General features: G+C 42.1%; 1 protein-coding gene across 1 annotated transcript in view; it reads right to left on the reverse strand.

Moving 5' to 3' along the window:
- The window catches only part of ALK (ALK receptor tyrosine kinase), a gene marked incomplete at its 5' end in the record, with an annotated part of 729,367 nt that overhangs the window by 274,511 nt on the left and 428,307 nt on the right, over window positions 1-26,549 (reverse strand). The window lies entirely within an intron of this gene.

Below are 26,549 nucleotides of genomic sequence, written 5' to 3' on the forward strand. Positions count from 1 at the left end.
CCCCTTTAGTGTGTGGCCGAATCCCTGCTCACTCTGTGGAGATATCGGCAAACCCCTGGGGCCAGTCTCCATTCGGCCCTGGCCTCTCAGTCAAAGGTTTGAAAATTCTGGCTGAAAATTTAAGACAGCTGAGAGCACAGCTGGCTCCCACTGAGTAAAGAGCACTGAGGTCCCGATAAAGGCTCATTCATCTCCAGGAGCCTCATGCTTGAAAGGCTCTGAGTTCCTGAAGAGAAACTGTGCAAACTGACATCACAATAAACAGAGAAAGCATGTCTATAAAATCCCAGACAGGCAGCAACGCGACTGGTGACATCGAGTTCCACAGCTGCAATGAAAGGAGAGTCTCAGTTGTGCCATGTAGGGCTAACTTCAGACAGATAGGGTGGGGACAGTGGGCCAGAGATCCCAGGGAGCTGCAAGCCCCACCAGCACTTGCTATGGGAAGGAATGGTCACGAGACTCCCTGGGAATGATCTATTAATTTATGATGCTGAGACCGATAGGATTTGTTATTCACTTTCCTGTTGCTAAACTGAGGCTCAGATTCATGTCTTTAGTTGTCAACTCAATTGCTGCCCTCTTCTCCCCATTCATCCATCCATCCATCCATCCGTCCATCTGACATACAATGAGCACACAATAGGTTCTAAGTTTGAAGATGAAACAAAAAAGACCGTGTTTCTGGCCCTGATGTTCCCAGAGTATTGCGGAAGTGACAGACATACAATAACCACAATCTTTTTTAAACACCAGCAGTTTTTCCCTCCATTTATAAAGATAATTGTAGGAAAGATACATTGTAGAAAAAAAATGGAAAATTTCTGAAAGTATCCAGAAGGAAATAAAAACCACACATAATCCCACTATACAGAAACAACTACTGTATGTATTTAGGGATATGGATATAGCTCATGATCAGGGCCATGGTGGAAGAGGCAGAGAGTGGGCAGGAGCACAGAAGAGAGAGGGAGTTGGCAGCCCAGGCAGTCAGGAGGGCTTTCCAGTGGAGGAGGGCTGTGCTTCCAGGTGGGAGGGAGTACAGGAAAGGGCAGGAAAGCATGGCGTGTGGGCTGGGACTCAGGGTGTGTGAGGGCACCCAGGGAAAAGAGATGAGAGGAGGGAAAAGACAGGTCAGGCAGGTTGCAAAGCAACTCCTCGGGCAGAAAGAACTAGGATTCCATCCTGTAGCCTCTCTCGCTGTAATGTCACATGCAGAAATTTGTTGTGAGATGCATTGCTAGTAATTTGTTAACAATGATTCTTCAGGTACTGACTGACTTGCCTTTTTATAGTGGTTTTTCTTTAGAGCGGTCACTGTGCACCTCACTCTCACTTGCATTCTAGTCAGTTTCAAGAGTGGATGGGAAAGGGGTAGAGTAGTAGAGCAAGGATGGTGCCCCCCACCCCATTCCCCTGGAAATCAGCATCAGCATCATTACTCCTGCCCCATTGATAACTGTCTGCTTTGCCTCCCCTTTCTGTCCTGATTAGGTTCTGTGAGGGTGGACTCCATATCATCTTATTGTTAGCTATATCTCCAGTCCCTAGCACATTTTGTTCATTCATTTATTCATTTAATAAATATTTATTGAATATCTACTATGCGTTGGACAAACAACTCACTTCACTATGTCGAACAAACTTCCCAGCCTCGTGGAGTTTACGGCTTAGTTGGGGTGGGAGGGGCAGACTTTAAGCGAATAAAGACACCAATAAATGTTTCATTACAAATGGTGACAAATACCATGGAAGAATAGCACAGGGGTTCTGCATGGGAGGACTAATTAGACTGGGAGCAATGAAGAAATCACTGAGGAAATTACATTTCACTTGGTTCCTAAAGGGGCTGAAACATATTAGGCACTAAATAATTATGTACTGAATGGAAGGAAAGTCAGAATCTGCATATGCTAATGGATGTGTGTCCTGCATGAGGTTTGTCTCCATCTAAGCCTGGCTGCTGTGGCCAACAGTTGAATAGCTTGTAGTGTGGGATTGGCACAGTCAGATTTGTGTTTTGAAAAAGACTGATGGCTACCTCTGTTGAACCTTAGCTTCTTTTTTTGTAATTTCTGGGAAAAGGCCTAGATGATCCCTAAGAATTCTTCTACTTCTCCCATTCCAGAATCCTTGACCAATCAGTCAACAACTATCTGGCCCTTAGGCAAAGTTAGCATGCAGGTGAGGTCAACCTTGTCCTCTGTCACCCCTCTCCCACTCAATCTTCTTCTCAACTGCTATTCTTCTTTTAATTGTCCCTGAGTAACTCCAATAGACTTCATACTAGTCTTCTTTTTATCAAAACTACTTTCATAAAGTGAAATCAAAAAATGATGTAAATGCCCAGTAAGGCTTAGTGCATTATTACCTTCCCTATTAGCAAAGACAAATTCTTGAACCAAATAATGGAATGCTAACAATGGCATTCCAGCCACATGGAGGGCCACAGATGGCTGTCCTGGGCCCTGCAGTATGCCTTCAGGGACGTGACTGGGTGATGAGGAGGTGGGATTCCCATTTACCACTTGGTGGGCGGAGGATCAGTAGAGTGGGGACGCCAGACTAGAAAGGCTGTGGATCTACAGGAAGAGGTGATCCATCAGAGAGAGCTGAGCTGAGCAGTGCAGGTTGGGTTAGGTTTGGGTAAGTGAAGAGGAACAGGGAGATGATGCCTGGCACAGAAGGTCTGAGTGGGTCATAGAGACTGGAATGAGCCAGGGGCCTGCAAATTATAAACCCATATCAACATGCTTAGTACCACCTTATCCCACAGGCCAGAGGCACAGCATGCAGCACAGAAAGCTGCTCTATCACTTACCAGCTGTGTGGTCTGAGACACAATGCTTACCTTTCTGAGATTCCATATCATAAAATAAACTACAACACTTGTCTCCCTAGTTGTAGTGAGGATTTAGGAAGATGGAAGCTATGAAATTGCCTAGGAGAGTGCCTGGCACACAATGTGTGTTCAACTGATGTTTGATTTTCTTTCCTTCCCAGCTAAGCAAGTCAGTTAAGACCCCACCCTCAGGTTCAGGCTGCTTCATCAGAGACATTGCGTGGTTCTTAACAACCTGGAGTGGTTCCCAGATTTTGAAGGTCATAGACTAAAGGGGTAACATTTTGAAATTTCCAGCTCTTCTGCTCTGGGAGACAGCAGTTCTGAGGGTGATAGATCCTAACCAGCTGCCAGTTTTAGAGGTGCAGGGATGGCAAGCATCAGGCATGTGGAAAGATGCAAAGGAAAGTGGGGTCTCAGTGTGGTGAGGGGCAATGAGAAAGGTGGGGACTTCAGATGGGCCTGGATGGCTTAGGGCCTGCTGGCTTACCCGGCCAGCACGAGGTCAGCAGTCAGGAAATGTGAGCTGCAGCTGAATGTGATTTAGAATCAAGACAGCTCAGGTTCTACATGGAGGTGCTGTGCGGGAGCATACAGGCAAGGCAAGTCGAGATCTTTTGCCAGCAGATAACACATTGATCTCAAACAAAAAAGAAAAAGACTATTTTCTCAAGTCTGAGTTCAATATTGTTAAGCTGTGCAAAGCACTGCCCCACTTGGTGTATGCTTCTCCATCCATAAGAATTGAAGAGACTGCCTCACTTTCAGTTTCTCAGAGCTCTCTAGGTTCCCTGCTTTTGGCTCCAGACCGAATAGATAGAAATATGAATATCAATATAATCACAAATATGAATATGAATACAAACAAACACACAGGTGAACATAAACATGTTCATACATATAAAACATAAACCTATAAATGAATGTGGTATACATCTCCCTCCTGTAATCTCTTTTTAGAGTCAATCAACAAACCGTCTTGTACTGTGCACGTGACTATAATGATCCTTATCTTGTATAAAGGGCATTGCAGCCTCAAGACAGCCCTCACATCCATTGTCTGCCATGAGTCACTCAAGCTCCTTCCAAGAAAGGTAGGGCAGGTGCTGTCATCCATGTGTGCATGTGGAAACAGCCATGGGCACATGGAGGACTCGTCTCCCTGGTGGCTGCTGCTTTCTCTTCACTACTCCTTACTCTGTGCTTTTTCAGGAGAGCTTTGAAGTAGAGGACTTATTTTGTGCTCTCCAGGCTCCTGCAGACCAACTAGGAATGAGTCATTTGCATATGCAAATCAAGTCACATCACCAGGTTACTTAGGGGAAAGGTTCCACCCTGAGCTTTCTAGGCTCCAGGCCTGCGTGAGAGAGCTGTAGGGTTTGAGCTCTTAAGCACAGGTTTCTCAGAGCACAGCTCTGTTAACAAGACCTACGAGGGAGCTAATAAGCAGGCCAGGGGATGCTTGAACACATTGGTCTGAAACTCACTTTTTATCCACATGGTGATTTTAGAATTAATTAAATATCCCATTTCACCAAAGCTTTGGGGTGTTTTTGCTCTAGATAGCTTCTTTTCTCTTAACTAAATTGAGGCCCATAAATGAGAAATACAGTGCATGAAATCTCTGGATGTCACACCATAAATCTCAGGCATGTGGCTTTGCAAATCTCCTTTAGGATAAATTGTTAGCGTTAAAGTATTTGCATTTTCTCCCTGTATTGTTGGATGCAGGGAGTTGAGCCTTTTCCAATCATGGACACTTTGATTGCAGACTATGGGGTAAGACAGGGGACCATGAGGCAGCTTTACTGTAGGCCCTAAGGGTTGCTGGTCCTCTGCCCTTCTGCCACCACCGAGAGACGTGAGTGCTTCCATCTGGCAGTGACCTTGGGAGAAGTTAGTAAAATGTGGAGGAGAGCATTCATCTCAGGGGTGGAAGCCACAGGTTTAGACCAGGAAAAGGGGTAATGGGATTCTTGGAATCTGTTACAGAAATCTTTGACCTAAAATATACTAGACAAAGAACTAAAATTTGTTAGTCTTTTTTTCATTCCTTTCAACCTGTGACTCACTGTTGTATTCATTCAATTAACTGATAAAAAGCCGTTTAAAAAGAATGGATAAACTATATATCAACACAGAAAAATCCCCCAATGTGGAGTGAAGAAATACAAGTTCTAAAAGACATATATAGTATGATCAAAACAAGAATATGCATTGACTGTGGACACATTCATATGTAGGAAAAGTACCAAGTCTCACATGGAATAACACCCAGCAACTTCAGGAGAGTGATGGGGGAGATAAAGGGGGAATGGAGCCAAGCTTTAGCTTTATCAACTAAAAAAGGGGTAAAAAAGAAAAAAGCAAATAGGGCAAAATGTTAATATCTACTCTAAGCAGTGGGTACCTGGGTGTTTGTTATATTATTTTCTGTATGTCTGCAAATATTTCACAATTAAAACTAAAATATTATTTTAAAAAAGAATAAAAGATATATTTTTTGCCATTTGGAGAGATGTTGAAATGGTTATCTCGTTGCTTTAATTTTAATTACCTGAGGTTGAACATCTTTTCATGGATTTATTGACCATTCTACTTCTCTTTTGTGAACTGCCTGTTTATATTCTTATTTTTCTTTTATTTATTTGTCTTTTTTGTTTTTTATTCTTGACCTAGAAAAACTTGTCTAATGACTCCTTACATAGACATAACTTATATTGTAAGTATTTTCAGAGCTGATTGAGTTGTATGGGACTGTTTATCTCTGAACTAATTCCAGGTTGTCTGTTTATATGTCTTATCTCTGCTTTTTTGTTGTCCCCCTGCCCCAGGGACATGTTTACCTTTCTTGCTCTTGTCTGTCAACCTACCCAATTACTTTACACACCAGCCTAGAGGAGAGGTCAGTCAGACACAGGAAGGGAAGCAGAACTGGGGCTGGCTGGGTCAGCTAGAGCCTGACAGGCACTATCAACACACGGATGTGAAAATGGGCAGTGAGGAAGCTCCAAGAAAAGCTACCTATCATCTGGGAAGCTGGACAAGGTGTCCTAAGCCAATGCTTCTCAATGCGCATATGAATCCCCTAGAGACCTTGCTAAAATGCAGATTTGGCAGTTTGGCAGGTCTGGGTGAGGCCTGAGATTCCACATTTCTAATAAGCTCCCAGGTGATAATGCTGCTGATGAGCAAGGATCACACTCTGGCGAGGTCCTGAACAAGGAAAAAGAGATTGAGTGTGGTCCTTTGAGTCACTGCATATAGCACCTGAGTGTAGTCCTCTACTGGGGGCCTGTGTTCCTGTGTCTGAGGATCAGTAACAGATTTAGGGAAGGGGAGGCCTTAGAGATTATTCTAAAACAGCTGGTGAGGAAATAGCTGCCTATGGAGGTTCAGTGACTCATCCAAGCCCACATAACTGGTTAGTGGTATTGTAGATCTGAACTAGAACTTGGATTCCTAACCTGTAGTTTATTGCTTTAACTATTTTACCATTTCATCATTTTCATCTTAGTAAGAAAACAAACTCAGCAGTAAGAAAGAACTCATTAACTTGCCAACATATTTGGCTTCAAGCAACTCCCCGTGGACAAACCCAGATTAAGCATTGGGGAAGGGAAATTTGTTTTTCAGTCTTTGTCATAGGATTCCTGTAAACTGCAAGCTCCTATAATAGACTTCACTTATAATTTGATTTTATCAAAAATCAATTTATGTGTACTATTTTATCAGCACACATTGCATAAATAAAGGCCCACCTTAACTGATTATTCTGTGCCTGCCAGACCCTAGGTCCCTGTCTTTCTTTAGCTTTCTAGAGTCTCTGACTTTGGCAAAGCTACTTCTTTAGGCTTCAATTTCCTCAATGGTGTTAGACTCATTGTCTCTAAGTTCTTTTCATTTCTGATGATTTTTGAGTCTGAAGTTTTCTTCTTTGTATACCTTAAATATGATTTTCTGGGACTCCTCTGCAGCTGTCATTTTTCTCTTTACATGGTTCACAGCTTTCCTGCCCTGAAAAATGATAAGTAAAAACGAAGGACTATTGATACAGTAGTTACTTTGTATTCAGGAAAGAGGGTCAAGGTACTATTTAAAACCCAGCAACAGAATGACTTGTGGATTGATTTTCTTAAACCTCAGTTCTTACAAAAAAAGGAAAGTAATTAATTGCCCCACATCCTACCTGCCTTAGAAGGAAGAATATGGCCCGTTCAGTGGGCTTGTTAGAAATCCTAATTAAGTCAATTGTGCCTTTCCCTTTTTACCTGTGACCACAGATCCCAAATGGACAAAGTATAAACCTTTAGTGTAACCCCTGGGTGAATCCTAACCAGTCATTGCCTATTTCCCCTGAGACAGTCCTGGTATGAGACCAGTATTAGAAATGAAAACCCCACTAGTGTTTGAACCATAAAGACTCTATCTGGGCTTGGAAAGGTATTGCTAGGGGTAGGATTCAGCTGGTCAGTATGAGATATACCACTGGAAAACATGCCATGAGTAGGGGTAAGTTATGCCACCGCTGTGGTTTTACAAAAGGGAAGGTTGATTTGCAAGATTTTCTAGTCTCTAAACTCTTAAAGTCTGTAGTTCCAGAATTCTGTATCTGAAGGTGGACTTGAAGTTCAGGCATAAATCCTACTTGTTCAAGGTCAAGGAGAACTAAGGGTGAAAGATGTCTATGCCTACATCTGAGGGAGGATTATCGAATCAGTGTGGATTAGTAAGGAAAAACAGAGATCAAGGCTAGAAGAATGAAAGCTGGGAACGCCTGGGAAAAGTTTACCTAATGTTTTAAACCTGTGTGCTTCTTGTAAGGAGTAGGTAGCTAGATTATGTTAATCTTTTTAATTCATTGTGAAAATCTGTCTTTTTAATAGGTGACTTTAGTTAATTTACCTTTTTGTGTGATTACTGATATATTTAACCTATTTCAACCAACAACCATCATTATCTTTTTGATATTTTACAATTTTCTTTCTTTTATTTTTTCCCCTTACCTTCTATTAGATAGATACTATACTATATCATATATAGTATAGATACCATATATACTATAGCATATATAGTATATGCTATGCATATTATATTAACTTTATCCTCACCTCAATTAGAAGCTATAGATTATCTTTCTATTCTTTGAAACAGTCTTAAAATTTTACATACATACTTAACTATAATTTATTTTTAAGAAAAACTAAATTGAATTTTTTTCTGTGTATCTATCCTTCTCCCCAAAATAACATGGAACTTATTATCCTTAAAGTACCCATTGAACACCACTTCCAATTTTGTTTTACTTTTTATAGAGTTTTAGTTTTACCTTTTAAAATATCCTAAATTATTTCTTGTAATCAATGATTAATTATAATATTTTAAAATTTACCAACATATTTTAATCATTTCTGTGCTACTGTTTCTTCTATCCCATACCTTGCCTCTAGATTTATTTTCCTTTTTGATGAAATATATCCTTTAATATTCTTTTCATGAGAGTCTACGGATTGTAAAGTCTCTTAGTCCTAATAATTCTGAAAATGTCTTAATTTTGACCCTATTCCTTAATGATAATTTAGATGACTTTAAATTTCTAGGTTGACTGAATATCCAACACAATCCTGAGAAAGAAGAACAGAGTTGGAGGAATCACTCTCCCTGATTTCAGACTACTAAGCTAAAGTCATCTAAACAGTATGGTACTGCCACAAAAACAGACACATAGATCAATGGAACAGGATAGAGAGCCCAGAAATAAACCCATGCACTTATGATCAATTAATCTATGACAAAGAAGGCAAGAATATACAATGGAGAAATGATTGGTGCTGGGAAAACTGCACAGTTACATGTAAAAGAAAGAAATTAGAACATTCTTCTAAACCCATATACAAAAATGAATTAAAGACCTAAATGTAAGGCCAGACACTATAAAACTCTTAGAGGAAAACACAGGCAGAACACTCTATGACGTAAATCACAGCAAGATCCTTTTGGACCCACCTCCTAGAGAAATGGAAGTAAAAACAAAAATAAACAAATGGGACCTAATGAAACTTAAAAGCTTTTGCACAGCAAGGGAAACCATAAACAATACAAAAAGACAACCCTCAGAATGGGAGAAAATATTTGCAAATGAAGCAACTGACAAAGGATTAATCTCCAAAATTTACAAGCAGCTAAATACCAAAAAACAAAATAACCCAATCCAAAAATGGGCAGAAGACTTAAATAGACATTTCTCCAAAGAAGATATACAGATTGCCAACAAACACATGAAAGGATGCTCAGCATCATTAATCATTAGAGAAATGCAAATCAAAACTACAATGAGGTATCACCTCACACTGGACAGAATGGCCGTTATCAGAAAATCTACAAACAATAAATGCTGGAGAGGGTGTGGAGAAAAGGGAACCCTCTTGTACTGGTGGTGGGAATATAAATTGATACAGCCACTCTGGAGAACAGTATGGAGGTTCCTTAAAAAACTCAAAATAGGGGCTTCCCTGGTGGCACAGTGGTTGAGAGTCTGCCTGCCGATGCAGGGGACACGGGTTCGTGCCCCAGTCCGGGAAGATCCCACGTGCCGCGGAGCGGCTGGGCCCGTGAGACATGGCCGCTGAGGCTGTGCGTCCAGAGCCTGTGCTCCGCAATGGGAGAGGCCACAACAGTGAGAGGCCCGCATACAGCAAAAAAAAAAAAAAAAAAACTAACTAAAAATAGAACTACCATATGACCCAGCAATCCCACTACTGGGCACATACCCTGAGAAAACCATAATTCAAAAAGAGTCATGTACAATGTTCATTGCAGCACTATTTACAATAGCCAGGACATGGAAGCAACCTATGTGTCCATCGACAGATGAATGGGTAAAGAAGATGTGGCACATATATACAATGGAATATTACTCAGCCATAAAAAGAAACAAATTGAGTTATTTGTAGTGAGGTGGATGGACCTAGAGTCTGTCATACAGAGTGAAGTAAGTCAGAAAGAGAAAAACAAATACCATATGTTAACACATATATATGGAATCTTAAAAAAAATGGTTCTGAAGAACCTAGGGGCAGGACAGGAATAAAGACTCACATGTAGAGAATGGACTTGAGGACACGGGGAGGGGGAAGGGTGAGCTGGGACGAAGTGAGAGAGTGGCATGGACTTATATACACTACCAAATGTAAAACAGCTAGTGGGAAGCAGCCGCATAGCACAGGGAGATCAGTTTGGTGCTTTGTGACCAACTAGAGGGGTGGGATAGGGAGGGTGGGAGGGAGATGCAAGAGGGAGGGGATATGGGGCTATATGTATATGTATAGCTGATTCACTTTGTTATAAAGCAGAAACTAACACACCATTGTAAAGCAATTACACTCCATTAAAGATGTAAAAAAAAAAGAAACCCAAATTGGATTAAAGACCTAAATGTAAGACCAGATACTATAAAACTCCTAGAGGAAAACGTAGGCAGAACACTCCTTGACATAAATTGCAGGAATATTTTTTTGGATCCATCTCCTAAAGTAAAAGAAACAAAAGCAAAAATAAACAAATGGAACCTAATTAAACTTAAAAGCTTTTGTACAGCAAAGGAAACCATCAACAAAACAAAAAGACAACCTACTCAATGGGAGAAAATATTTAGAAATGATATGACTATAAGTAGAAACAACAATTGCTTTCAAGCTTATTGCAATTTGTTAAAAAAAAAGAAATGATATGACTGATGAGAGATTAATATCCAACATATCTAAACAGCTTATACAACTCAACATCAAAGAAACAAACAGCCCAATTAAAAAAATGGACAGAAGAACTGAATAGACATTTTTCAAATGATGAAATGCACATGGCCAACAGGCACATGAAAAGATGCTTGTCATTGCTATTCATCAGGGAGATTCAATTCACAACCACAGTGAGATATCACCTCACACCTGTCAGAATGGTTATCATCAAAAAACACAAATAACAAATGTTAGAGAGGATGTGGAGAAAAGGAAACCCCCATACACCATTGGTACGAATGTAAGTTGGTGCAGCCACTATAGAAAATAGTATGGAGGTTTCTCAAAAAAAAAAATAAAAAAAAATAGAACTACCATATGATCCAGCAATTCCACTCCCAGGCATATATCTGAAGAAAACAAAAACACTATTTCAAAAAGATACATGCACCCCAATGTTCCTAGCAGCATTATTTACAATTGCCAATATACAGAAGCAACCTAAGTGTCCATCAACAGATGAATGGATAAAGAAGATGTAGTATATACACACAATGGAATACAACTCAGCCATAAAAGAGAACAAAATTTTGCCATTTGCAGCAACGTGGATGGACCTGGAGGACATTATGCTAAATGAAATAAGTCAGACAGACAAAGACAAATATTGTATGATATCACTTATATGTAGAATCTAAAAAATACAACAAACTAGTGCATATAACAAAAAAGAAGCATATTCACAGATAGAGAGAACAAACTAGTGGTTACCAGTTGGGGGGAGGGGCAATATAGGGGTGGGGAAGTAGAAGGCACAACCTATTGGGTATAAGATAGGCTCAAGGATGTATTGTACAACACAGGGAATATAGCCAACATTTTGTAATAACTGTAAATGGAAAGTAACCTTTTAAACTTGTATAAAAAATTTAAAAAAATTTTTTAAAGAAAAAAAAATTCTAGGTTGACAGCTTTCCTTCAGCAATTTGAAGATATTATCAGACTACTGTTTTCTGGTATCTTTTGTTGCTAATGAGAAGTTTGACATTCTGATTATAGCTAATCCCTTTAAAAAATATTCTACTTGGGCAATGTATACAAATACCAAATCATTATGTTAGATACCCGAAACTAATATATCAATTATACCTCAAATAAAAATATTCTACTAGCTTTTTATCTTTATTATCCTTGATATATACATATAATTAAGCAACATATGTATATATATTCCTTAATTCTGCTGCATACTTGGAGTGAAGTTTTTATCTAAATAATTCTGCCTTTCATCACATCTGGAAAATTCTCACATTATTTCCCCAAGTATTGATTCTCCTCTATCCCTTCTACTCTCTCCTGACACCTGACTATGTAATACCCTCTCTATCTTCCACGTCTTCAACTGCTTTTTTAAAAACTGAGAAAGTCTCTTTCTCTCTCTCTGCTGCATTCTGGGTGAATCCTTGAGTATAATCATAAACTCCACTAATTTTCCATTTGAACAAGACCATTCCAGAGTTCATCTCATCAAGTAAGCTGTTAAATTTTACTTAAAATTTTATTTTTAAAGACTATCTTTTTATTTCTAATATTTATAATTAGTTCCTTTTCATATCTCCCTGTTCTGATTTCATGTCAGCCTACTTTTGTTTCATAACTTTTGTTTCCTAACTTTTTAAACAGAAGTTTCCTTTATGTATCTATTTGAGTATACACTAAATGTACTTGTTTTAAAACCAATTCAGACTGGTACATAAGTTTCTTTTAATCTGAAGAGCATTCATATCCTGATCATTGATTTTAGCCTTTCTTCTTGACATGTTTTTACATTTTCAGATTTTGTACTTGAAGGCTAGGCTCATTTTGAGTGATTTGTTTGTTTACATGTCCTCCTCTTCCCAGCCAGGCTCACCCCTCCTTGTGCAGTTGTTTGCATGGCACTTGCAACTCTCTCAAGGCCAGAATCAGATCCAATCATTGGCAATTTGCTTCAGTTCCAGGTCACAAGACATTCCCCATAGGACTACGGCTTGCTAAAAACACTAGCCTAGGCTCCCTGTATGACTGGGGGAGCTTATCCCATTGTCAACCCTGGCTAAAGCACTGACCACTGAGCTCTCATCTTGGTGGTCACCCTTAGAACTACTTACAAGTAGGGGCCAAATTCCTAGCTGACTGGACTGCTTTTCTACCCAGAGCCCTGGAGGCCTGCAGCTTGATCTACCCACTATTTTCCACTTCTGTTCTGGATTTGAGAGATGGTGTCTGTACTTTTGAGCTCAGTTATGTTATTCCATACCTATCATGATATTTTTAGAGGAAAGGAGTGCAAAATACATGATCTTCCTCAAAGTCTAGACTTGCAGAGAAAGGCCCAGGCATTGCCAGCAGGTTAACGGGGGTCTTGTTTTCTTGGAGGGTTGGACTCAGTATATATTAGGTTATCTCCTACCTTTTAGAATACAAGTACCAGAAGGACAAGGTCCATGGTCCTCTATCATTCCATGCATTTCCAGGACCCAGGAGACTGGCATGAAATGAGTGCTTCACAAATGCTATAGGAAAAAACTAAATAAGCTTCTCTGGACATTTTTCTGAAGCTTTCTGATAATGTTGTTAGACTTAAATTCAAACATCTACCCCCTGGACCATAACTTCAGTGTTGCACATAAAGTCAGCACATTTTTAAGATCAATGATGTCTTGAAGTCATCCATTAACTACAAAAGTCAGAGCTGCTTAAGAGAGATATGAGCATGCCATGTTTTATCACAAATGAACAACATGGAAAAATATTCCCTGATAAATATTCTACCAGTAAATTAAAAACAATAAGCAAATACCTTCAAATTGTTTTCACAGTGTGTTCTGTATGTTTTTCTCTTTGTATATTATTTATGCGAGATAATTTACTGATATTGTTGTTACCTGAAATTATATACCAAACAAAATTAAAAGTACTACACGGGAGGAAATAATGAATAGTAGCATTTAATTAAAACCAAAGTGAGTACAATCAATGCCTGTCGAATACAATAATGAGCTTAATTTAATTTTCATTTAATGGAAAAAAATGAAGCTTAAATCAACTGCCTATGGAATTAAAGGACAGCAATTTCAAAAATGCAAATTTTTCTAAAGTAGAGTCTTAAGAGAAAAATAATGACCCAAAACAATGCCAACTAACAGGTCCATACACATTTTCCAGAAGAGTTAGAGGGGACCACTGTTAGCAGGACTAGGCATTTCCAGCTTCTGGAAAAGGTAGAATTAATTAAAAAGCAACTCTAACTTTCTGAACTCTGTAGTCATCAAAAAAGTAGACAAAAATTGGATTTCTAAGGATTGCCAGTTTGGGATCATGGCCCAAAAGGGACTGAAATAAACAGAATAGCATGTGGGGGAGCTTGAACAGAGGCTTCCCATCAGCTCTCTGCTGCATGTGGAACAGCAGCCGAGCATGGGGTGGGAGAGCTGTGTGAGAGGGAACTGCTGAGCCCCCAGACACTTGTCTGTGGCTCTGACTGAATCTGAAGCTGAGGGAATAGGATTCAGGTTAGATGATAAGGTGGCACTGTTCTTCCAAGTCCCAGAGTGGATTTTGAGGAAAGGTGGTTGCATCTGATTAGAATTGTGCTACTTATGAACTCCAACATCAGCTGAAGAAAGGACTCTACTTGTGATGGTTAATCCATGAAAATGTGAAATGGGAGGCAACATGGTACAGTGTTCAGAGCACCAGATGCAAGGTTGGAAGTCCTGTCTCTGTAGTTAACAGTCCTGTGACCTTGGGCAGCTCACTTAACCTCTCTGAAGCTGTTTCCTGATCTGTAAAATGGGGTTAATGGTAGATGATTCAGGAGATGGGGAGACATTGACTCCACGCATACAATGTCCCGTCACCTTACTAGGTATTAAACATTATTTCATTGAATTTCCTGCTCATTTACTGATCTGTCATTTTATGAGACAGAATCAGAGTCATAGATTGTGTGTCTGAGCCCCTCCCCGCAGGCCTCATGTTATCCTGTGCTTATTCCTGGATCTCAGTCCACATTCAAAGGCAAGAGGGACCCAGTGTGGCTGGAGTTATTTTGGTCTTCTCTGCTCAGCATATTTTCTTAGATTGTTATTTATGTTTCTGTTGGACTCTTCCATAATAGTTATGCACACATGCGTGCATACATAGACACACCAACAGCCTTTGACATTCTGCCTGCCCTACTTAGACTCTGGCTTCATAGCAGCAGGGATCAACTCATATGCAGGTCTAGGTGATCCTAGGATCAGTCTCTGCACAAAACAGGTGCTATTAATATACGCCTATGTAAATGATTAAACTTTTTGCATTCTTTTAGTTTTGTAGGCTGCTTTTTGGGCAACTGACAAGTTCCTGTTATTTACTCCTTGATAATCTGTCACCATGCTCTACCAGGTGCCTACTTCTTATTATATAAGTTGTGTTTCATCATGCTGTTATATTCAGCAGAATGCTGGGGTCACTTCCTAAACTGATGCTCAAACACTGGTGACTCACCACCTCTCCTAAACATCTGATTAATCTCAGCAGCTCTGGAGCAGAGCAGCACTAGTTCAGGGGATGTCAAGCACTTCCCCCAGCATGACTGATCACATTGGAGCTGTAGGGTTGGTTTAGGTCGGATAATGTTGCTAAGAGTCCTGATAGTCTTCATGGTCATGTTTCATAAATTACACTGAGGTTGGTTGAAAAAGCAAAGAATGGAAAAAAATGACATCTAACATTCTTTTCCTTATAATTCACTCATGATCTCTACTTCTCACTTAGGAATGATGGTCTATGGGGAGAACATCAGATCCAGTGGAGATCCAGTGGAGCCCCGTAACCATGGTGTATCTTTAAAGGGAGATGAGAGCATTAGAGGTGTGAATATCAGGTAGACTTAGCAGGAAAGTGAAGTTAGTTGAGCACTTTTGATCAAGCCTGGTCTTCCTCCACCTGGGAAAGCTGTGGTCTTTGTCCAAGCCCATGACTTTGGTTTCATGGAGCAAAGAAGAGGGATATCACTTTATTAGCCCCAGCTCAACACCCATGATCACTGGGATCACTGGAGTAGTGAATGGGGCTACAAGCTCTGAGAAGAAAGCAAAGGACTAAAAGCTTGCCAAAGGAGAATTCACAACCAGTCATCTTCAGGATAAAAAAAAAAAAAAAAAAAAAACTCCACTTAAAGAAGAATTAGAGATGAACTATGAACTAGAGCAGAACTATGCAAATGAATATGCAAAGGAGAGGAAAAGAGACCACAATTATTTATCTATATGTTTACATCTCATATTAGTCTGTACATTTCTCAAAACAAGGTCTGAATCTTAGTTTTTTCCCTTTTATATCCCTGAGGTTTGGCATAATACACAGCACTGAATAGATGCTCAATAAATGATTAATTGGGCTAAATACTTCCAAGCATAAGTACTTCCAAAGATGTTATATTAATCTTTGGGGCTTGATCCTGCCCCAAATCACAAAGCATGACAAATGTGCTATCTGGGGCATAATAGGGTGTGTGAACTCCAGAAGGATAGGTTAACTGAAGCAGGCAGAACCTGGGCCCTAGAAGCTTATTACAAAATGAGGAGTTGTCTCAGGTGCTGAGCCTGGCAAAGGCCCAGGATCTGGAATCTGAAGGACATGGCAATAGGTATTCCTGGTTATGCAGGTGTTCTGAAGAGGATGTAGCCCCACAGAAGGGAGAAACATGTTAAAAAGAAGACCAATAGCAGGCAATGCTCATAAAATGTAGGAAGGTTGGAATTCCAGGAGGCAACAGGGACTCAGTCATTGCACTATCCAGACTAGGACTCCAAACCCTAGCATGAGGGCAGGCACTTGTCTAACAGGGGCTAAGGCATGAGTCAAGGATTCAGGTACCATGGAACAAAGCAGAAGCCATGTATCATTCCTGGGGAAAAGGGACAAGGGGGTAGAGCTGGCCAGGCTGTGAGTATGACTTGATGTTGAATCCCAGAACAGTCAGTGCCTCTTAAAGTGCCCCTGCCTAAATCAGAATTGGAGCTAGAAGCAAGTGTAGGGCTGAGCTTACAATCAGTAGGGTCATGAGACCTTGGCCATGGGCAGAGGAGGGGCTAGAGCTCAGCACGGCCTGGCTAACAGAGTCAGATGGTGTATTCCTGTGTTGCTCTGAACCATTTGCTAGCACTCCAGTGCCCTGAAATTGTTCATGTATCGGGTCAATATGGGGAAGAAACATTTAATACCTATCATGTACTAGGCCGGGGTGCTCACAGTGTGGTCCATGGCAGCATCAGCCTTACCTGAGGCCTTACCCGAGGCCTACTGAGTCAGAAACTTGGGGGTAGGAGACAACAGTTTGTGTTTTAACAAGGCCTTCAGGTGATTTCAACACAGTTCAGGTTGGAGAAACACTGTAGTAGACACCATCTAAGTCAATGTTCTTACCTTTTCATGTGTGTCACAGACACCTTTGGCAGTCTGGTGAAGCCTGTGGACCCCTTCTTAGAGTAATGTTTCCAATACATAAAATAAAATACATAGAACTACAAAGGAAACCAATTAAAGTGATATATAGTTATCAATATATAAAAAAGTTATGATATAGTAATCTGTATGCTGCTTTATTAACACATTTAATAACAGTATCTCATGGCAGATCTAATAACGTCTGTCCATTTGAAGTAGTGATGAGCTTAAACAGTATTTCATGATGTCTGCAACAGCTGTAATGAGATTTGTACTTGTGAGAAAATCACATATACTACTACAGTAGTAGATTTATTTCCTACATTCACAATTGCAGAAATGCTAAATTTCTGTCACAAGTCCTAAACATAAAGACGTAATATTTTTTCCCCTCCAAGTTCATAGGTCTTTCAATTCTATCCACAGTCCTCTAAGGATCCATGCGCCCAGGATTACAACTTCTGTTTATTAAGTACTTAATAGATATCATCTTATTTTATTCTTTGAACAATCTTATTCTTAATATTCCCATTTTATGGGTGAGGAAATTGAGGCTCAGAGAATTGAAGAAATATATCCAATGTCTTACACAGCTAGTAAGATACGGAGTGCAGGTTCAAAGCCCCTGTGGAATGTGGTTTTCTTTGCTTCTCCCCAATGCCCAGAATGGGGTGGGTCCACAGTATGTGCTCAATAAGTATTCACCGAATGAATGAATGAATGAATGAACAAATGAACTGAACTGGACTGACTGAAAGCCAAGCCTGCCTATCTTAAAAGTCCAAAAAAAAAAAAAGTCCATGCTCTTTCTACTCCCCATCCACCCTATGCTATGCATCCACTATTAAAAGGGGACATTTCTGGGCTTCCCTGGTGGCGCAGTGGTTGAGAGTCCACCTGCCGATGCAGGGGACACGGGTTCGTGCCCCGGTCCGGGCAGATCCCACATGCCGCGGAGCGGCTGGGCCCGTGAGCCATGGTTGCTGAGCCTGCGTGTCCGGAGCCTGTGCTCCGCAATGGGAAAGGCCACAGCAGTGAGAGGCCCGCGTACCGCAAAAAAAAAAAAGGGGGGGCATTTCTTCATATTTACCCAGGAGTCAGGAAAAGGTAAGTTCAGTTCTCTAATCTGCTAGACCCAACAGCTGAGCTTTGATTCTAAAATGCATGTTAAATACACAGTTCGTGCGTGAGCAACATTACACCATCAAAACTGGAATATAATACAACAAATTGAGGAGAAGAGCATCTCAGCAAGGAACATGAGTCCCTCTGGTTTCTCTTGGAAGCAGCTGAGCTTGTTTATGAAACAGGTTGTTACTTTTACTCAACATGTGTCCTTTTTTAACTGACAAATTAGTTGGAGCCAGCAGGAGAGGAGACTGGGAGGGAATGTGGAGGACCCAGGACCTGGGAGAAACAGGAATGAAGGAAAAGAAACAGAGAAGGCCACCTTCTCATCTGAGCAAACGAAATTTTTCTCAGGCACTTTTCATAGATGCCTAATGTTCTTAACTAATCACACTTAATTTAATTACCTTAAAGGTGAACTGGATGCTGAAAATTCATTTACAGAACAGCAACTAAACCCTTAAGAACAAATGTATAGGCTGTAGGATTAATCTAGCAGGATTAATCAAAAGCTAATAATGAAAAATATCACCCTTGGCTGGAAGAATATGTCATGGTTTCCATTCCAAATTACAGTATTGCAGGATCTGTTTTAATACTCAATCATATTAATCGGCAACACTATAGTTAATGTATTTTGTAATCCCTTCCTTCTAAATCAGAAATTAATTTATCTTTAGGCTGTGTCTTCTTTCCCCAACCCATCAGCAACACTGTTACCCTTGCTACAAGTGTGTATTGAGTGTTTTTTCCATGGAAGACTTGGGGCTCTCTACTGGGCAGGCATGGAGAAATAAAACAGTCCCTGCCCTTGAAGAGAGAAGAGACAACGGTGTGAGTCCTTGGTAGTTCAGGTCAGAGTGGCTTAAAAAGAATGGGAGAAGGCATTAGGGATGGGAAGAAAGAATCAGGACCTTAGGGTGAGACTCTGAATTGGCCTGGACTGGGCCCTATTCAGTTCTGGCTTCTCCAGGGCCTGGCTCAGTGTCTGGCACAAAGTGGGGCTTAGCAAAAACCTGTTGACTTCATTTTGGTCCAGTGGTTCTGCTAACAAGAATGAAACCAAGAGAAATGTCTTGTGTTCATAAAGGTTCTTAAAGGTGAGTTCTGAGGCTGGATGTGATATCAAGGGTGTGGTTGTCTAAGTCATGCAGGTAACTCAAGGCTGTCTTGGTTACACAGACGCCTGTTGCAGATTAGATGCAGGTAAGTGTTCTGAATTAAAAAAATCAATTTCATAGTGGGAATACTGGCATAGATCCTTGGCCAAATTTTAATCTAACCAGATGGTTTGGGAGCATTTAGAAAAGAATGCAGGGATCACTGAAAAGCTACTACGGGTAAATTCAGAATCAGGCATGCAAACCAATCTCGTTTTCTCTGCTGTTAGGCTTGGCACAGGTCGGGGAGTAATGCAGTAGAGAACATGCATCTCATTTCAGTTTTTGATGAAATCTCTCCTGCTATCCTTTCAAGTAATAAGATAGATGTGGATTAGTTGATAACAGTATTAAGTGGATTTACAGTTACTTGAGCTTCAACAGCAAAGGAGTGTGGATTAATGTCTCTCTGCCCTCTGCCCTGTCCTATTAGAGGCTTTTATCCAACACTGGGATGAAGACTGGAAGGCTGGCTGATCATATTTTCATATGGTTCTACCTGGGTAGCTCACTCCTGTGATTCTGGCATTTCCAGTTGCCTCAGGGAGTCCTCTGGTCCAGGCCCTGGTCTCCCCTCATTCTTAAATTCTGTCCCCCAACCCAGCCAAGGCCGAAGTCATATTATATCAGAGAATGTTTTCTCCAGTCGTCCCATAACAGAATGAGCTGTCCTTCTAGGAGGTCCCTGCATCAGTGACAGGTTGACCAAGATGATCTCTGAAGCTTTCCTGTCTTCCCTTTTTTCTTTCATTATCTGAGGGAGCAGTGTGTAGTGAAAAGAATATTTGCTTTCAAAACAGAACTGACTTCACTTTTTACTCTTTTGGCAAATCTCAGTTTCCTCATCTGTACCATGGGAATTATAATTCCTACTTTACAAGGTTGTGGGAGGATTAAGTCACATGGACTATCTGAAGCACAAAGCACAGAGTGGGCCCTCGATAATGTTAGCTACCCCGTCTTCCAGCACCCAGGTCTAGGACTTGCATGAGGTGAAGAGGCTGAACAAGGCTCCCTAGAAGTGCCCTGCAGAGCCCTTGGGGTTTGGTTAGTGATACAGTCCACAGAATCCCTCTTTGCAAGGCCATCACTACCAGGATAACATGTCTCCGAACACGGTGAAGTAGCAGGTCCTTCCTACCCTTGAAGGTCTTTGCAGAGCACAGGGGAGACATTGGGGTGAGTGCAGAGAAATACGTTGAGTCTCCCGCTAACTTGGCAGGCAGGCAGGCTGCTCAGTGTCTGGGGCAATTGCTCCAGTGCCCTCAAATGAGCAACAAGAAGCAGAATCTCCAACTCGATGGGTCTGGGGAGGGTTAGTTGAGATAAGGAATGTGAGATTGTCTGGATCAGAGCCTTACATCCAGAAAGTGCTGAATAAATGGCAGGTTTTATAATTACTTGTAATATTAGTATCAAGAACAGCCCAAGCCTTTAGGTCTTCAGACCTGGTATTATTCCACTTCAGGGGCTCTGTTAATGGCGAGGGAGAGTGCAGTTAAGACAACTTGGGCAGAAGCTGTGGGAAAATCGTGATGAGAGGTGAATGCAAAGATTGCAGAAAGCTTGGCAAAACAAAGGATATTTAGAAGGCCCACGAAGTTTGGGGCTCTGAGATCTTTTAAGATCTGAAAGTTTTTTTTTTTTTTTTTGCGGTATGCAGGCCTCTCACTGTTGTGGCCTCTCCCGTTGTGGAGCACAGGCTCCGGACGCACAGGCTCAGCGGCCATGGCACACAGGCCTAGCTGCTCCGCGGCATGTGGGATCTTCCCGGACTGGGGCATGAACCCGTGTCCCCTGCATCGGCAGGCGGACTCCCAACCACCGCGCCACCAGGGAAGCCCGATCTGAAAGTTTTTAACCAGCAACCTTTCCCACACTCACGAGAACTGCCACACTGGAGTGAGGCATTGAGTCCTAAAGGGGGCTGGTGGGGAAGCAGGGGTTGGGCATGGCTCCCACACAGGCTCTGCCCCGTCCAGGTGGGTATCTGACAGGCCCTTCTGCAGCTCATGGAACCCACCCTGCAATAGAAAGGGGCAGGTTGAACTAGCTGCTTCCTCAAGTCCTTCCCAGACTTAAAATCATGGGATTCCAGGTCTGCCCAGCCTTGTGACACAGCATAACAATGGACCTTTTGGGTGCCTCAATGATTCTGCCTCAAGGCTGGAATCTCAGAATTGACTCACTGCCTAGTAAATTCCATGTTACTGTGAGAAGCTTAAAGTTTACTTTACAGATGGTCTGTGCGTGTGCACGTGTGTGTGTATGTGTAGCGAGTCATAGTTCTTTGCTGTTAGACCTCAGTTGGGGCTCTTTCCTTTCTTTCATGTATTTGTTCATTCTGTAAATGTATTCTGCTCACCTACTGTGGCAGACTCCATGCTTTATGCCACGTTCCCCTAAGTTGCCAGCACATTCTCTACTCAAAAAAAAAAAGTACTAACATGTTTCCATTTGGTATGCTTTAAGAGGATAGGGTGTTTGGTGTGCACTGAGTATGTTCATATTGGGTGGACTCAGGGAATGTGCTGGGCATCTCCTGCCCACCCCCCGATTCCCTCTCTGCCCTTCTCCTCCCTGCTTTTTGCTGCAGGAGGCTGAGCTGCATGGAGTACATCCCCAGCTCCTTTGCTTTCTGTCTTCTAGTTGGGTTTGGCCAATGGGGAGCACCACTGGAGATTAGAGGGAGGAAGGAGAGTAGCACTGGGGAATCCACTTCTCTATTTCCTTTGCTGTGGCATGCCAGTCTGTCCCTCAGTAAAGGTCACTGCCCTTCTCAAGGCAGCCTTCTCTCCACAGTTCTCTCCCTCTGGATTCTGGTAATTGTGCTCCACTTTCTCTTCAGGACTGGGGCAGCAACGGCCTGTGGTTACTGGCCCTGGGCTACTGCTCTATCCCTGGTGGTTCCCTTACCCTGCCCACAGTTTTATAAAGAATCTTCTCTCTTAAATGCACCTCAAATTATCTAATTGAATATATCACCTCTTTCCCTCCTGTGACCTTGAATGATAATCTATTCCCACCTTCTCATTTTTATAGGGGAGGAAACTCAGGAGGTGACTTGCTCAAGGTCACTCAATTACAGAAAGCCAGGACTCAAATGGAAGAAACCCAGGATGAATATATAGACAGCTGACCCAGATTTTCCTGTTTTCTTATGTTTAGTCTTTTTTTTTCCCCACCTCAGTCCCTGGAAAATGCTGTCAGGAGGATTCACAGTGTAATTAATTATTCTGGCACATCCCGTGACTGGAGCTATGATTTAGCAAGTCTCCTCGAGATGCTGATGAATCAAATAATGAAATGCACATTTCAGTTTCAGTTAAGAGAATCCAAACCTAGCTGAGGAAAGGAGTACAACCTCACATGCCTTTTTTAAGAGGGAAGCTTTTATATAACTTCTGCTCTGAGATCCACCACGCCTCAGTTCCCCCACAACTGATGACGATTCCTTGTTCAGGAATCTACTGTAGTTTCACATGTAGGGATCAAACAAAATAACTTATCTGAAGTATTTTAAAAAGTGTAACATGCTTCGCAAAATGCGAAACTTTATAGGTACTCAACCGATAAACATCTGATTTAAGGAGAGCATATGCATATAAACAGCCCTTTTCACCTTACCTATTACATCAGATCCAAGCTCTCTAGGCAAAATTTTAAGGCCCTCTAAAACCTTACTGTCTTTCCTCTACAACTGCCTCACGTTTTCATTAAGGCAGTGTGGGGTAGTGGAACCACTATAGATCATCTCGATTCAAATCCTGGTTCAGGGTCATCAGTGTATAGCTGTGCAGGCTGTGTCCTGCACAAGGATGCCACATCTAAGGCATTCACATCACAGATACTATAGATCTTTATTTCTTTTTAAGGACAACTTTCCAGGAGGTGGTAGTAGAGTGGCTTGCTCTGTTAAAGTTGTTATATTATGACAATTTTACAACAGATGAAAGGAAAATGTCTTGAAAAAGGGATTCCTTTTCCTAATATTACCCTTCCCTAGCTTCACAAAAAGCAACTATATGAGTTTATGAACGTTCTTTAACTTAACCCTGGTTTCCTAATCTAATCTGTGGGCATCTCTTAGAATAGAGGTGGCAAATACATTTGTGGGGACCACATCACTCTCTTCCCATGGCAGATCCCACAGCCCATCAGGACTCCCTTTCTCACCAAGCCCGGATGCCACCCACATGATGCCCCAAGCAACTACTAACAGCCAGTTGGGGCTGGTGTGTTGGCTGACACGCATTTGCCATCACTGCATGAGAGGGTAGTTGTAAGGATCTCAGGATGATGAACCTACAGGGCCTGGAATACGATGACGACTGCTGGTAGAGGAGACCACAGAACGTCCACCAGAGCTCTGGGGATGTTGTCTACAGCCTGGCCTACCATTCCCTCTACTGGCAATACCTGGTGCCCGCCTCTCCACCAACATATGCTCTGCCTCAAACACTGACTGAATATGAACACAGCCTTGGTCTGTGTCAGACACTGTGCTTGTAACCCAGAGTGACCTGGTCTCCCAGCGCTATGCATGTCCTCACCAACCTCAGCTCATTCAGGGCCCTTTTCTCCTCTGTCAGCTCCGCACAGACCCACGCTCTGCTGCTCACTACCAATCAGCACTTGGCGGTGACTTGCAAGTCTTTGTAAAACTAATTATAACTCTTTTATGTGTCTAGGCCCTATATTCCCACCGAGAAGGCAAATCCCTTGAAGACAGAGCCTTTTTCTTCCATTTAGGTTCAATACTCTGCTCTCATGGGAACTCCATAAACTATATTGTTTTGGTCTTGTAGGGTGCCCTGACAAATAAAGCATGAACATTTCTTATAACTAGTCCCTGGTCACCTTTTTCATCTGAGGCTAAGAAAATGAATATACATAGTCATAAAATGATTATTACTCTCCTGGTCCAGAAAGTAAGTTTAAATTTTTTCTCTCTTCTTAAGTCCAAAAAACACAGAACTAATTGACAGTGCCTGAGATCTTTATAATAAGTAATAATAGTATAAGTGAAAATACAATTTCTTTATGCCATTACTATTAATTTCTTTAGCATTCATTTCTCTTTCCCCCCTTCTCATTTGGCCAAATGCATTTCAGTAAGTGCATACAGTAGCTAAGAGGATGACAAAGTGTTATGGGTTTCAGTATTTATTCTCTGCTCTCCTAATATTGCAACTGTATCCCTTCCAGATTAGATGGCATTTGGACTGTGGGTGATGGGATTAATGTCCAAATATGGTTTGGAAAGTGGAATGGGAGGCATGGTGACTGGGTTGAGGGGGGTGTGGAGGAGGAGATATCCATGAAGTGTTAAGCTATTTAGGCAAGGAAATACTCATTGATATAAAATATGCAAAAATACAGAGGAGCTTTGAAATGTGACACTTTTCAGGAATACAAAGCAGGTAGAATTGGAGTATGTGTGTGGAGGGCATACAAGATGTAGGGGAAATTACTGAAGCTTTCTGGTTTCTGACTTCTTCGTCTGTAAAATGGGAGTGCTCACTTGCCCTCAATGACACTTCTGTTGTCACAAGAATCAAAATCAGTCGGAGTTGTGCAGGTTGGGGCCTGTGCTGAAGCATCCTGCTGAGGGGAGGAGGGGTCCCCAATCCAGCCTGGCTCCACGTGCCAAGCCTCAGCCTTTTGCTCATTTGTCTCCCAAGAGCTGGAGGGCTGTATCTAATTTGGAAGAAGGAGATGTTTGTGCTCACAGCTGCCCGGATTAAGTATGTTATGACATTCTTACTCAGCCAAGGGCTTCTACTTTTTTCTAATGAGTGTCTATCCTTCCCACCAATGGAGACAGTGTGGACTTGGATCATCACAACTGAACACAGGCAGAAGTGGTGGCATGAAGAGAGGACCAAGGAACAGATTCACAGCATCACAGCATTTTGAAGCTGAAAGATCACCTATTCTAAACACTCCCATTTTGCAGAAAAGGAGTCCAAGACTCAGAGTAGCTCCCCTCACCCTCAAAAAAAAAAAAGAAAAGCCTTATTACTTAGGTTCATAAAGCTGGCTGGTGGCAGCTGGAATGAGAACCCTGGTGTCCTGACTGGCAGGCTTGCACATAGGAGTCCTCCAGTCCCAAGACACATGCTTGTCAGCCCAGTTTTGTGGCACTTGAGAATCCACCCACTGAGTACTGCTCTGGACCTCCTTCCCAGGGCTCCTCTCCATCAGGCTGAGGGCTCACTAGTTTCACGGACAGTTGGAGTGTGAACGCTTTCTCACCACATCTCCCTGACGCATCCCTCTGGAATCCTCTCCCATCCCTCTAGTCCCTCTAGCCTGACTCCTCATCCAGCTTGTTCACAATTATTGCTCAAGCTATAAATTCCAAACTCCAGCACCTTCTCCTTTCAGTCCTCCTTTCTTCATGGGTGGCCTCAGCTTTTCCCACAGTGAACCTTCTTCGGCGGAAGTTGATTCCTGCCCCCATCCCATTTCTTCCTGACTGACTGACTGGGTCTTGTGGTGCCCTCAGCTCCCATCCCCCCACAGTGGTGCCTCTGTCTTTCAACAAGCTCTTCCCCTTCTTGTCCTAGCCAGCCAAGTAAACTTTCTTCTTCACACCATCTTCCTTCTCTGGTGGTTGGTTTCCTCATTCATCTAACATTTGTTCCTACCTCATCACCCTGTCACCATCTCTGCGGACATTTCAACATCCCACAGATATGTGGACCTCACAGTTCCTGTACTTGGATGATGTCCACTCCCTGTCAGCACCACTCACCTGGACACTGCCATCCCACACAGCTGCTCGACTAGGACTTCAGGCTCCAAAGTTCCTTCTCTTTCTTCCAGAACCATCTCCTCACCCTCATCATGAACATTAGTCCCTGACTTCACACCTTCATAGCTCCTTTGGATCCTGATTTCCTTGCCATCCAGCCCCGACCTCGTGGAGGTCAGATTTATCCATGCTCTTGCCCATCCTGGGAAGCAGGTCTCTCTGGGAAACGTTCCATGTGCTCTCTTCCTTCAGGCCACCAGCAGCTGAGCATTGGGCTCCCCACACCCACAGGGGCTCTGATCTCAGCTGAATCCATGCCGGTCCACATTCCCTACAACAATCTCCAAACTCTCAACTCTTCTCTGGCACATTAGCGTCTTCTCACTGTCAGCACTCGGTCTTGCTTCCCACTTCCCTGAGGAGACAGGAGCCTTTCAGCTCCC

The sequence above is a fragment of the Mesoplodon mirus genome, assembly GCF_964341445.2.
Source record: "Mesoplodon mirus genome assembly, chromosome: 14".
Lineage (NCBI taxonomy): Eukaryota > Metazoa > Chordata > Mammalia > Artiodactyla > Ziphiidae > Mesoplodon > Mesoplodon mirus.